The sequence below is a fragment of the Canis aureus genome, chromosome 13, assembly GCF_053574225.1.
Source record: "Canis aureus isolate CA01 chromosome 13, VMU_Caureus_v.1.0, whole genome shotgun sequence".
NCBI classification, from domain to species: Eukaryota; Metazoa; Chordata; class Mammalia; order Carnivora; family Canidae; genus Canis; species Canis aureus.
Genome location: NC_135623.1, coordinates 30402332 through 30417026, shown reverse-complemented (window position 1 = coordinate 30417026; position 14695 = coordinate 30402332). Strand labels below are relative to the sequence as shown.

The following is a 14695-nucleotide window of genomic DNA, read 5'->3' as shown; positions in this document are numbered from 1 at the left end:
GAACCTAATATAACACTGTAGGTTAATTACACTAGGATTAAAATTAAAAACAAAATAAAATATATTCTGTTTAGAAAAAGAAAGTACCAATCCCTGAATTATAGCAACATTTACTCAAAGGACCTATACTGTACCCCATTGACATCTAGCACTCCCAGATTATTTGGGATATTGGCATTGAGCCCTGTATCGAATTACAGGCACATATATAATTCTGCTCTGGCCCTCCATTAAACTCAGAATGGGAAGATACTCATGTGATTGAACATCATCATCATGAATATCATCCAGTGACTTCATTGGTCATCAAAGTGGATTTGGTTGATCTAGTTGGCCAGGAAAATTCCACCTCTTTTTTCAGTCTACCTGGTTTGCTGTCCAGGTTCTCAGCTTGGACAAAGAGGCTGCTGTTGCTAGATAGGAGCCTGAGTGGGCTGCTCTACTGGTCAAACACCAATCCTAGTGTAATGCTTATTGGTCCCTCCTTTTGGGTTTTTCTAGCCCTTCTTCATTTCCCAGGACTCTTTAAACAATAAGTGTTTGTGAGGGTGTAGAGAAGAAGGAAGCCTCATGCATAGTTGGTGGGAAGGCAAACTGATGCAGCCACTATGGAAAACAGAATGAAGGTTCCTCAAAAAATTGAAAATAGAGCTACCCTATGATTTAGTAATTCCACTATTGGGTATTTATCCATGCTTTATTTTTAACTCAGAAGCCAGAATGATTCTTTTAAAATGTTAATCAATCACTTAATCATGTCTCTTCTCCAGTGAAGGCCTTCCAAAGTCTTACTTCCACCCTGCTTCCCTTCTTACTCAGAATAAAATCCAATGCCCAGTTAATGCCCTGTAACATTCACCATAATCTGGTTTACTGCTCTCACTGTGACTTCATCATCTAGAGCTTTCTTGCTCTTGTACCCAGCTTGAGGACACCACTCTGCTTGTTCTGGAGTTCTACTCTGAGCATGCTACCACTTTATCACCTTTGTATTTCTTCTTTGTTCTACCCAAAACCCTCTTTCTTTGATGCTTCCGGGGCTAATTTCTCACCTCAAGTCTATCTCTGTTCAAATGTTGCTTTCTCATGAAGAGCTCCATGAGGAAAAGACGATTTTTTCTTCTGTTTTGTTCGCGGTAGAATCCTCAGCAGTTTATACAGCTTTAAGAACTCAATACAAACACACACACACCCACAGATATATATGTATATATTTTTTCAAACAAATAAATGACCGGTCCTTAAGTTCTTCCATTTAATATCTAAATAATATATCTACTTTACTATGAGTAACTTGGTGCCCTTAACATTTCTAAAGATGTAAAAGGAGATTTTAAATTTGCCTACCATTTTGCAACAGACTTGTTGCTTCTGATTCATGCCCTGGGCTCCATTACATACTCTTGTTTCCACTCCTACCAGAATCTGCCCTCTGCTTGCTTGAACCTGCTTAACTCATGCATGGAAGCATCCCCATCATCTTCCTTCCCTACACTTTCATGGATGCAGCCTTTTATGAATAATTTTTGGAGACTAAAAAGCATTACATCACCAAACAGAAAACAGTTTAAAATCAATAATAGGCAAAATAGTTCATAAAGCTTATTAGCCATTCTCTGCCTCAGATTATATCTTTCTTGCTCTCATGTGAAATTTTGGGCATTTGTTTATATCTTTATAGTTCTAGATTTTAGTTATAGCCTAATTATCAAAGTACAAAAGTTGGTGACATTAATAAAACTTATGGATCATAAAAACTAATCAGTAGTTGAGACCCATTACTGCTCCATTTTGGATCAAGAGGAAAAATTTGAACCATATAAACTTCTTGTTTAGAGCTCTCATAATCTTTTTCTTTGATATATAAGTTATAGATTTAGTTGTGAGATATTTAATCTTTGATATGTTTCTGCTTTATCCTCTTTCAATAAAGTTTTTCTTTTTCCATTTCTCTAATGAAGTTATCTTTACCAGTTTTCTTTTTAAATGGTTTATTTTATTTTGTTCATTGTCATAATGAAAATTATACTTTGTATTGTGAATATTAAGCTTTAATGAGTACTTAATTAAAATATGGATCTCACCGGGATGCCTGAGTGGCTCAGCGGCTGAGTGTCTGCCTTTGGCTCAAGGCATGATCCTGGGGTCCAGGATCGAGTCCCAGATTGGGCCTCTTGCAGGGGGGTCTGCTTCTCCCTCTACCTGTATATCTGTCTCTCTCTCTTTGTCTCTCATGAATAAATAAATGAAATCTTTTAAAATAATATGGATCTCACCATGCATTTACCTGTTATTCCTTTGGTAGAAACACTAAAGTTGCCAGAAAAACATTTTAACATTTGAATTGCAAAAGTAATGAAGATCATACTCAAATTTCTTGTAATAGAAACTTTTATGACATTCTCAAAAAGGAAATAACAGATTTTTAAAATATCTTGAAGTATATATATCAGAGATATTAACTAGTTCCATTCACTGTTCAATGCATATATGTGTATATATATACACATATATATATGCCATATGTATGTACACATATGCATATGTATGTATATATAAATGTGGCATATATATTAAGAAATATATAAATATCTACAAATCAGGCCATATCCAGGTAGAAAATCAAAGGGTGAGAAAAAAAAAACAACTGATTATTGTTTGTTGTGGCATTAGGGTGAACTGCTTTTTTTTTTTTTTTTTTTTATATTTTATATATTTATTTGAGAGAGGGAGAGAGAAAAGGGGGGGGGAGGGGCAGAAGAGGTGCAGACTCTCAGACCTCACTTGAGCAGATAGACAGATTTTGGGGAGGGGGCTCCAGGCCAGGCTCAAGGTGGGTGGGGCTTGATGGGGCTCCAGGTGCTGGTTGGGGGTGGGGAGCAAGCAGCTCAGTGCAGGACTCAGCGTGGAATCATGATCTGAACTGAAGGCAGATGCTTAGCCCAGGCATCCCTTGGGTGAACTGCTTTTATTTTATTTTATTTTTTTTATTTTTTATTTTTTTGTGAACTGCTTTTATAACTTCTGTGACCACTTAGGTTAAAAAGTTATATATCTAATATGCATGATTAACCTCAGTTTACAAATCTACTGCACTGACCCCTTAAGCACTGGGAATGAATGTAAGAGTTAATAAAACAAAAAAAAATATTCTCATATAAAATGGATAAGTATGATTTTTCACAAATAGGGCAATGGAGAAAATAAAGCTGACTAAGGGAATAGAGTTGCAGTGTAAGAGCCAGTCATACTTTTTACCTTCTCTGTAGATAAGGACTTTCTTAAGTGCTAACATTTAAGCAAACCCTTAAGTAATGGATGGAGGAAACCATTTGAATATTGGGTGGGCTGGGGAGAAAGCCAGGCAAAAGAAATAACAGTTGCCAATACCAAGAAGACAACATGCTTAATATGGGATTTGAAGTCACAGCTATCTAATCCTTCTTCCCTTGCTCTAGTTCCTGTCCCACCCCTACTGCTCTACTTCTTTCCATTGCACTTATCCCCTTCTGACATACAATATAATTTACTTATTGTGTTGGTGGTTTCTTTCTCTCACTGCAGTTAAAGCTCTGCAGAGAAGAGTTCTGTCTCTTGTGTTCACCAGTGTATCCTAAATGCCTAGAATAGCATTCAACTCATAGCTTGTACTCAGTAGATCTTCATGGTATTAATTGGCATTTATTTTGGAAACTGCAAGGAGATCGTGTGGCAGTGAACAGTATATAGTGCTGCGATGGCATGAGGAGAGAATGCCAGGATCAATAATCGTATGGCTTTATAAGTCACAGAAGAGACTTTGTATTTTCTTCAAAGTGTGATAGGAAGCTTCTGGAGGGTGGAGAGCAAAAGAATGGAATGGCCTGATTCACATATTTATAAATACCAATAGGCTGCTGTGTGGAGAATAGTCCACACTCTCCAGCAGTTCCAAGTGTGTGGACAAGCACACCAATATGCTAATAACTCACCTATTGCTGACCTTAGTAAGGGCCACAACGAAGGACAGACTAATTTATGAGGATAGAAGGATTCTGGACTGGTAAGACTTCATAGGTGAGGGGCACTGGAGTTGGATCTTGAGTATGAGTAAAAAGAAAATTTCAGGCAGCAGAAAATAATTGGGCAAAGAATAGATGCAACACAATCTATGGGTAGAATAAAGAAATTTGGAAAATAGGTTTGGATTCTGAGTACTGAGAAGGTGATAATGACAGTAAGTGCTTTAAATACATTTTCACTTAATTTTTACAAAACCCCAATGAGTTAAAACCTATTTTAATCCCCTCTTCTCAGAAAACTGAGGCCCAGAGAAGCTAAGTCAAAGCTTTATTCAACAAGAAAGAAGAAGCATGGAGATTTGAGCTTGGATCTGTTTGATGCTCAATCCCATGTACTGAGTTGGTGCTTGAATAATAATATAATCAAAATTCAAAAAATTATTCAATTCCTTGCTTCTAATCAATTCAATCCAATTAATATTTATTTTGCATGACTGGGGCTGCTAATGTGTATAATGTTGTCCAAGGCACCATAGTCATGTTACTGGTTATGGTCCTTTTTATATTAAAGCAAAGCATTTATAATAAGAATTTCTGTCTTTGTTATGAAATGTTAATATTTATGTTCCTTTCATTTATTTATGTATGGTTAATGTCAAGCATGAGGCAGATAAATTGAAGAAATTAATGCTTGCTCATAATTTATCATGACATAATAAACTCTTAATTCTGTGTCTCCTTGGCCTTGTAATCAACAAGCTGAAAAACTGCGACTTGACCGTAGTCATTTAGATATCTACAGTTCCATTTAGGAGGTTGTGTTCCAGGACATAATAACAACTTTTAATAATTCACTAATATTCACATTCATTTATTTTTATTTATTTATTTATTTTTTATTCACATTCATTTAGAAAGAATTTCTGCTGAGGTTATTTCCCTAAGTGGCGTTTAAACTTTTCATTCCTTATGTAGCTATTGGACTGAAGGATATACTGATAACACACAACTGGTCACATGACCTGGTCTTAGACAAGAGAAGAAACATTAAAAATGGAATTTAGTGGAGAAAAGGTGAAAGATGGACTTCTCAAAGAAGAAATATTAGCCAATGGCTTTGAGGATAAGCATATACCACATCAGTGCTTCTCGATCTCATTCACATTATAGCACAAATAGGAGATCATATTTTTACATTATATTAGTGTAGATGGAGCAGGGTGCTCAGGCCTAGTATTGAGTATTGCGGGAGCTCTGGGAGTCCCAGGATGTAACGAGTCACCCTGAAGCTGAGAGACTGCTGCTTCAGTACACCTGTAATCTATTTGCAACACACTTGCTGGGAAGCTCTGTCCTAGTTAGCTCAGAATGATTCATGGCATGACCAAGAAAAGCAGGACATTTTTATCTTTCTTATGTTCAGTTGGACTATAAAAAAAAAAAAAAAAAAAAGAATTCACTACATCAGCTATCCCTTAATCCTGTTTGCACATTGAAAAAAAAAAAAAAAGTCCTGGGGAGATTTAGAAAAATACTGTTTTGGCATCCTTAAACTAATTAAATCAAAAATCACTAGTGGTGAGGCCCAAACATTGGTATTTTTTAAAGCACCATAGAGGGTACTAAGAATATTCCACTGTACTGAATGATCACTAGTGCCTTCTATATCTCTAATCATCTAGGATTTTAAGTGATGTTAGAAGATAGTCTATAGCAACCTAAGTTTGGAGAAGCCAGTAACTATATGGGTGCTATATATGGGGAGAATTATGGAAAACCCACAAAAGAGACTGTCTCTCAGAAAAGAGATTGCAAGACACTGCTAATGATGCCTAAGAACATCCTCCTAGACTTAAAGTTGCCAGGAAGCCTCCCTTTCTCCTTGAGACAAAATTCAAGTGGAAGCATCAGTCTCAGACTTTGAGATGAGAGAAAAAGAGAGAAGGAGAGGGACAAATACATGTGAGATTGTAAGGCAAAGAATTTCAGTTTGAAGCAACCAGCTGTGACTCCACAGCGAATAAGTGAGGAAGCAGTGAAGAGAGGCCTTGCCAGACTGGAGAAAGGTTTATTGGACTGCTGGGGTGGTGGGGCCCAGGCAGTACCAGTTGAGGTTGAGGATGGCGAGCTTGTCGGCACATCGATGGTCTGATGTGCTCCAACAACACACATCGGCTCAGAGAAGCTGGGGAATCGGATTAAGACAACTATTTACTGAGTGGGTCAAACAAAAGTATCTTAAGAAAATAGGCTGAAGGTATTGGCAAGAGAATGAAAGATACAGTAGACTGTGGATTCTTGGTTAGGTTTGGAGAGACTGAAAATAGGAATTGGCTGATAGATTGGGACAAACCTTGGTCCAGCGATATTTATTTTCATGATGTCTAAGAAAAAATGTGGTGAGAATAAGAGAACATGTGAATGGGAGAAAGGGAAGTCATGTTCTGGGGAACACCTTCTCTTCCACTCCAGGTGGCAGGACTCCCATTAGAGTAGTATTTCTGGCCTAATTTGTACTCCTCCAGGAAGAAATGGCTTCCCTGATAGATGAGTCTCATAGACTGAACTGGGCATGAGTGACTCATCCCCTTTGGCCCTTCTGTTATCAGTCTGTGGAATGGCCTCCTCCCCAGAGCATGCATTCTAAAGTGCTTTCTGCCTTGCTGGAAAAAACTCTAGCTTCTAGCAACACACCCATTCATAGCCACAGCCCTTAATTGAGGGAGTGAAAATCAATGGATTTGTTTGTATATCTAAGCTGTGTTCTTTAATACAGGCATATTTTAATATTCTCTCTCTCTCATTTACATGACACTTTCTTACCATTCTCTCACTTCAAACATTCAATACTCCCTTCCCTAACCTGACTGTCAGTGAATGTCTCAGCTTCCTAAGTTCCTGAGCACTTACACAAACTCCCCGCACTATAATTACCAGCCAGGGAACCCACATGCTCTGTCTTCCCACCTTTTATCTTCCCTCTGAAGTCAGTCTTTCTTGCATAGATTCTATCTCCTGTCACAGACTGAAGGACACTGCTTCAGAAATTCATCCCTTTCTATCCCACCTCATAATTTTTTACCTTATCCTGGACCCTTTCCCTTAAGCACAACTTTTTGTAATTTCTCTCCTTCCTTCCTTTGTCAGCTAGTGTCCCATTTATTTGGTTCCTTTTACAAAAATATGCTTTAAAAGTATGGTATAAACACACTGTCTTCAATTCCTCTCCTCCCATTTCATTTTAAATTTATATCAGTGAGGCTTTTCGAGTGCCATGCATGCCCCTTTCTTTCCAGCCCCGGCCCTGGGGACGTAGCAGCCACCAAGGTGTTGATGCCCAAAAAGAACCGTATTGCCATGTATGAACTCCTTTTCAAGGAGGGAACGATGGTGGCCGAGAGGGACGTCCACATGCCTAAAAACCCTGAGCTGGAAGACAAGAATGTGCCCAATCTTCACATCATGAGGGTCACGCAGTCTCTCAAATCATGAAGCTATATAAAGGAACAATTTGCCTAGAAACATTTCTGCTGGGAAAGGTCTGCAGTGTCTCTGCGATGACCTCCACATGCCACCTGGGACTGGGCCTGCCACTCTGCACCACACCATCCTGATACTGGCAGGCCACAGCCCAAAAGTCCAGAGGGAGAGCAATGGGCAAGACTCACGCAAGGGGAAGCTGACAGCTACACCTCCAGACCAAGCCCTGGTGCCAACAAGAAAGCTGAGGCTGTGTCAGCCACTGAATTCCACTTCAGAGGAGAATTTGGTCATAGATGTGTCAGCCACCTCAGTAAAGTTGGAGGAGATTGTTTTTATGTTGAATGAATCCATAGCCAGAGCCAAAGAAGAGGCTTTTCTCCCAACCACCTGCTAACGCCAGCCTCCACAGTGCTAAATCTAGTGGCCAGTGTTCCTTGTCTTAATTGCTCTCGCAGCAGCATTTGACAGAGATGATCACTCTTGCCTACTTGATTCATGTTAATCTCTGGACTTCTAGGATACATCCCTCTCTTCGTCTCCCTGTACCCCACTTCATTGATTTGTTCCTACTCATTCTCCTCTGTTGGCTCAGGACTCTTATTGTTGGAGTGCCCTAGGGCTTGGGTTTGGGCCACTGCTCTTGTCTATTTGCATTTACTTCCTGATGACTTCATTCCAGTTTTTTGGTTTTCTGTCTGCATGCTAATGTGGTCTCCAGATTTGTATATTCAACTGCCAACGTGACATCTCTATTTAGATGACTAATAGAAACTTCAAACTCAACATGTGCAAAATTGAGCAACTGAATTTTTCCCAAACCTGCTTCTGTGGTTTTGTCATCAGCTAGACCTGGTTTCAAATGATGGGACTTTCCCAATTGTCTAAGTGTGATCTTGGACAACTTCTATTTCTCTAAGACTTTGTTTCCTTATATATAACTGAGGAATAAATACCTCCTTCAGAGGGTTTTATAAAAACCAAGTCTGGCTTCCCTGTAATATTATTCAATAAATGGCAACTATTGAGCTATTATTCTTGCTTTTAATGAAAATAAAACAGGATAGTGATTGGCTTTGTCTTTCAAATGCAATTCTTGGAAAAAGTAAAATTAAGGAGAAAATAAAGTGCTTGCTACCATGGCAACTGAGGTAATAGAGAGCTTAAAGATTAAGAAATGATAGTCTGAAGATTGCTTCAGTCTACTACTCAGTTTTGACTAATATTGCCTTTGTTTCTGTAATTTTGTAATCTTTCTAATCTTAAATTTGGGATTGTGAGCGGAGTGTCCATCCATATAAATTAACATTTTTTAAATGTTCTATTATTCCAAGATAGCTATGTTAACCTTTTCCTAAAAGCCTTTGCATAGAATTGGTCACTATCATGACTCTTCTCTTCCTCTTACCCTATCAGTTAAACCTATATCTTCTGAGATGGTATAAACAAAGTATTTAACATGAAGTGAACTATAAGAAGAGCATTAGGATATCTGCTCGGCCTGCTAAAAACATACCTTTCTTCTTTGTCTTTAATGTGATTTTCCCCCAATACTCTCTGAATGGGTGATGGAGATGAGTTTATCTGTATGTACATTTGAGTGAGTGGATACATGTAAGTTTGCAAAGTTATTTTCCAATCTATTTTATATTTTTAAAGTATATTTTTGAAACTGCTATTTTTATTTTTAATTTTTATTTATTTAAGATAGTCACAGAGAGAGAGAGAGAGAGAGAGAGAGGCAGACATAGGCAGAGGGAGAAGCAGTCTCCATGCACTGGGAGCCCGACGTGGGATTCGATCCCGGGTCTCCAGGATCACACCCTGGCCAAAGGCAGGTGCCAAACTGCTGCGCCACCCAGGGATCCCATGCGCCACCCAGGGATCCCTAAACTGCTATTTTTAAAAATCTGTTTTCTAAACTACTAGGCAGGATTATTTAATACAAACAATATGGGTTGGTAGTTAAAATATCTGGAGTTGTACATTCTCTTTTTTTACTCATTTATTTGCCAACAACTTGACTAATTTTTTAAAAATCTTATTTATTTATTTATTTATTTATTTATTTATTTATTTATTTATTTTTTATTTGAGAGAATGAGAGCATGAACAGGGGGAAGAGCACGGGGAGAGGGACCAGCAGACTCTGTGCTGAGCAGGGAGCCCAACGTGCGACTCAATCGCCCGAACCTGAGTTCATGACCTGAACCGAAATCAAGAGTCAGATGCTTAACTGACTGAGCCACCCAGGCATCCTTCACCAACGAATTGACTATTATTATGTAGGAAGCAGTGCCTTCAGCCCACACTTTGAATATTAAATATACCACAAATTAACTGTAAGAATCTGGGAATAAAAATAAGCATTTTTTAGTTCTCAGGGCTAGTCAGAAAGTCAAATGAGATAACTACCATTAAAATACAACCCATAAAAAGAGAGAAGCAAAACAGCCAGAGGATGATTTGTTTCAAGCATTTCCCAAATATTTATTGGATGTATACTCTATGCTGTGCATTGTGTTGGTTCTTATTAGTATAGACAAGAAGTTCTATATAAGACAACTTTTGCATACTAAGGTATCTTATTTCATTTCAAACTTTAGAAATTATGTTTCCTGATATAAAAAACAAATTCAAAATTCTTTATTAGTGACCAAGAATTTTTTGTGTCCTCATGCAATGATTATAGTGTATAGTATAGTAACAGAGGACATATATGGAAACTGGACAGTAAATAAAGTATGAAAATATAGATTTATCCAGAGTAGCAATCTTGTCCAAAAATGACTAAAAATTTCGCCAATTTCTAGGGAAAAGTGAACTTAATATCTGAACCATACTATAGAATAGAACATGGGGGAATCCCTGGGTGTCTCAGCGCTTTAGCGCCTGTCTTAGGCCCAGGGCGCGATCCTGGAGACCGAGGATTGAGTCCCACATCAGGCTCCCTGCATAGAGCCTGCTTCTTCCTCTGCCTATGTCTCTGCCTCTGTCTCTCTCCTCTGTGTCCTTCATGAATAAGTAAATAAAATGTTTAAAAAAAATAAAAAAAGAACATGAAGGGCACATCCAAGTTTAGTCCATATGTAGTTCTTATGCCATAGAATGGACCCAATATTTCTCAACTCACTCTATTTATGTTTATAAAAGTCAGAACTCAGAAATCCCTTCAGGTGTTATAAAAACTTAAACTATGTAGGCATCTGGTATTCACAGTGATAGATGAAGAATAACATCCTGTCATAGAACTTTACTGTGATTTTTGTAAAACTAAGCTAGTGACGTATATTTTAGGATGGGAGATAAACTTAACGAAATATAGTAAAATTATTGTGTCATAGAATTATAGAGTTCCAATCAATCAGTATTTTTCTGTTGAAGGACCAAAACAAAGCAATACTCAATCCTGAATTTCATACAGTATAGTATTTTTAATTTAAGCATGAGGGTGTTTATGAGCTATTATAATACATGTAAATATTTGTGAAAAAATGTCAATCAAGTGAAGAGAAACCAAAGTGTGAAGAAGAAGGAGTATGGACAGAAGGTACCATTTTAAAATGTTCTAATTTGAGTTTTGAAGACAATATATATGTAGGTATGCTTGTGCATGTATATGCACATATGTATATGTATGTATATATACATATGTATGTATAATGCACACACAAAACATGCATACACATAAATATTTTATGATGTTAAAAAACATTATCATCAAGATGTGGATTGAAGGCAAATTTAATAATTTCATCTTGTTATAAGTGGAAGCTGATGAATTTCAATATGCTTGATTTGTATTAATGTATTTAGCCTGTGTGACTACAAATCTTGAGGGATCACAAAGGATTCTAAGTACTGTCTTTATTTGAGACACTCTCAATGAATGGTTAGGTAGCTAAAATGAATCTCTTGAACTTGGAAGAAAGTCTGAGGTTTAGAAGTTTTGTTGGTTGTTGTTTTTTAATTGGGATCCTCCAATGCAAGATCTCACTGTGAGAATTGATTATACTGTTGGATGGAGTATCTCATTGGCTTGCTACAAATGCAGTGTTTCCTCTCACTTCACCTGCCTTTCATTTCTATTCTAACTATAACAGGTGTCTGGCACTGCATTGCTTCTCAATAAAAACTTGTTGAATAAATGAATGAATAAATGAGTGAATGTACAAACCCTACAGACTTGTATACAACCAGCTGTGACTGTCAAGAAGAAGACTCAGAGGCTGGGTGTAAACTTAGAGTGTTGGCTATCTAGATAGGGTCATCTTTGCTGAATCTTATAGAAATCATGAAGAGAACGAAGCAAATATAGTTAGAGGTGCATAAATATGAATATATATTTAGTAGATAGATAAGATAGATAATCTAGCTGGCAATATGTACCTAACTAGCTTCCACATGCCATCCATATGGATCACTAGGATGTATTGCCCATCTGGACTGCAAATTTCACTCCATCTGGCATGACTTCTAACTGAATGCTTGGCTAGAAAATTCTTTGTTATCCTATAGTGTGATGGTGTAAATTGTAGTGATATCTCTCCTTCTTGTCCTCCTCCTCCTTCTCCTCTGTTCCCTCGCTCCTTCCCTTTTTCCTTCCCTCCCTCTCTCTTCCTCTCTTTTGCTCTTCCTGTTCTTTGTCCAGTATGGCATTTTTTCCTCTGAGCATTTATCAGGAACTAACAGCAAATGAACAGTCCTTTCAGTGTATTTCTTTAATTCTCCAAATTCTTATCACTCTAACAAAGTTTTGAGCTACTTATCCAATACCCATAAATGAACAAAAGAAAAGATGTATTGAATTGGTTGTCTTGAAGTGGAATATATCTAACAGTTATTTATTTAAAAAGTTCTATTGAAAGGCTATAAAAAATGTGTTAGCTGAATCTTCCTGGCAGTATATGACATAGTAGGCTCTAAAATATTTTTTTTGGAACTTTTTATAAAACCAAGCTGATAACATACATTTCAGAAGGCTTAAGAGTAATTATTCTCAGAGGCTGAAGGATATATTAGATGACTTCTGGGAATCTTCTCCGTAAGTCTATTAAGAACAAGCGTCTGGCTTCAGGACTTTTATTTTACTCATTTTTAAGAAAGTGTAATTGAGTTATCCTTTTACTTTTTCATCTTCAATTTCTTTCTGTAAAAATTCAAGTGGTTGAAATAGCTGAAATTAAACTTTCTAGAGTTAATATTCTTAATTTACCTCTCTGGAGAAAAGATGTATCTTGAGAGATTTTGGGGGGGTCGTCTATGTGTAGTAATTAAAATGGACGTGTTATTTATCCTTTATATGGTTGGTAGACATTGCCCAGAAACTAATGTCTGCTGCCATAAGCACATTAAATTTTGTTTCACATAGTAATATTATACTCTATACTTTTTACTTTCAAGTTAATACTTAAAATAGTCTTATTATAAATTAAACTCAATCAAACTAAGAATGAAGTTTCTTGACAAGCCAAAAAATCTTGGAAAGCTATTTGGAAAACTTAAGAAAGATGTCAAAATATACTAACCAAAAGTATGAAAATATGTCTCTACATTTCATATATTTTTGAGACAAGAATGTTCCGACTTTACTTGAGTTCATAGAAATAGGGTGTTAACCAGACTAAATCTCTTTACTAATTTCACTTGAGAAAACGCTTATTATGAAAAACACATCTAACGGAGTTACCTCATATGCCCTGAAATGTTTTCAGCCATATTTCCCAAAACATTCTGTGACAACCTGTATCTTTTCATGCATTGACCCTTCGCTTTGGAAAGTCTTTAACCTCCTGCTCTTGCTAGGGTCACTTTGATATATCCTGTGAATTAGGTGCTTTTCAGATTAAACTCAATCTCCTTTACGTGAAGTCAGTCATTAGCACTTATTAAACTGCATTTCAGTTGCTTGCTAGTTAATAACCTCTTACTAGTTGATGTCCTTCCCACCAAATTTAAAGTTCCATGAGGACAGAGACTATCTTTTATAATTATTCTTCTAGAGCCTGGAAACAGTACCAGACTTCTACAACCACAATGGACAGGGCGAGATTCTGCATCCTTTTAATTTTCAAACATAGACACCACTTTCACTTTTGCTAAGCAGGCAGAGAAAGAAAGTTGAGTTGTCTTCAAATAAACCTTCAGAACAATGATCTACTGTCATCATAAATAGCCCACTTAGAAAACAAAAGTTTGGAAAGGAATGTATGCTTTGATAATTTCCACAACATTTAGAGTAAAACACTGTATTTAAAATAGTTATATGTTAATACTATTTATCCTTCCAGCTTCTTTCAACATTAATTCATACTGCCTTCTTTCCCCTCCCCACACAAAAACTATGGAAAAGAAAAACTTGTACTCTTCTTGGCCAGAAAGTTTCAGAATTGCTAAAATAGTTTGTTGGTTGATGCAAATTCAGCAAATATATGAGATTATATCAGGAATATATAATATTACACCAGAAATATTTGATTTATTGGCCCCTTTAATAAGAAATCTAGTGAATCGTCTGGTCTATATTATATCAGAACTAATTAACAGATAAGCATAAAACACATGGAGATTTTTTTTTGAACCATAATCTATTTGGAAAAAAAAATCCTTAAAAACCTGGGTTCTGAAGAAACTTCACAGTTGTTTTTGAGATTTATTTCCACTAATAGTTTTTTTAGGAGCACGACTTACATGGTACCACTCACAGGACGAAATATCCCAACATGTATCCTTGAGTATGAAGAATCAAAATTGTTCACATAGATCACGGATTACCAAAACTAGTATGCTTATATACTTATTTGAGAATCAACGAATCCCATGTGGTTAAAAAACCAGAAGGGAAAAAAGGATTATTTTGAAAAATATAGTACTATGGCTGCTTAAATAATCATGAAAAAAGAAAACATGTTTTTTTCAACTTAAATTGCAGTGGTAGAGATATAGTTAATAGTTTTAGCAACAGGGTAATTCCTGCAGGAGAAAAAAAAAATTATACTTTATTTATTTATTCATGATAGACCTAGAGAGAGAGAGAGAGAGGCAGAGACACAGGCAGAGGGAAAAGCAGGCTTCATGCAGGGAGCCTGATGCGGGACTCGATCCCGGGACTCCAGGATCGCACTCTGGGCCAAAGGTAGGCGCTAAACCACTAAGCCACCCAGGGATCCCCCCCAAATGTTTTAAAAATAGTCATTTGAGTGCTCAAAAAACAA

General features: G+C 36.9%; 1 protein-coding gene and 1 pseudogene across 16 annotated transcripts in view; both read left to right on the top strand.

Annotated features, from left to right (window-relative positions):
* Positions 1–14695, top strand: part of PPFIA2 (PPFI scaffold protein A2) — a 475838-nt gene that overhangs the window by 138036 nt on the left and 323107 nt on the right. The window lies entirely within an intron of this gene.
* LOC144282698 (small ribosomal subunit protein eS10 pseudogene) lies at positions 4211–8626 on the top strand (annotated as a pseudogene).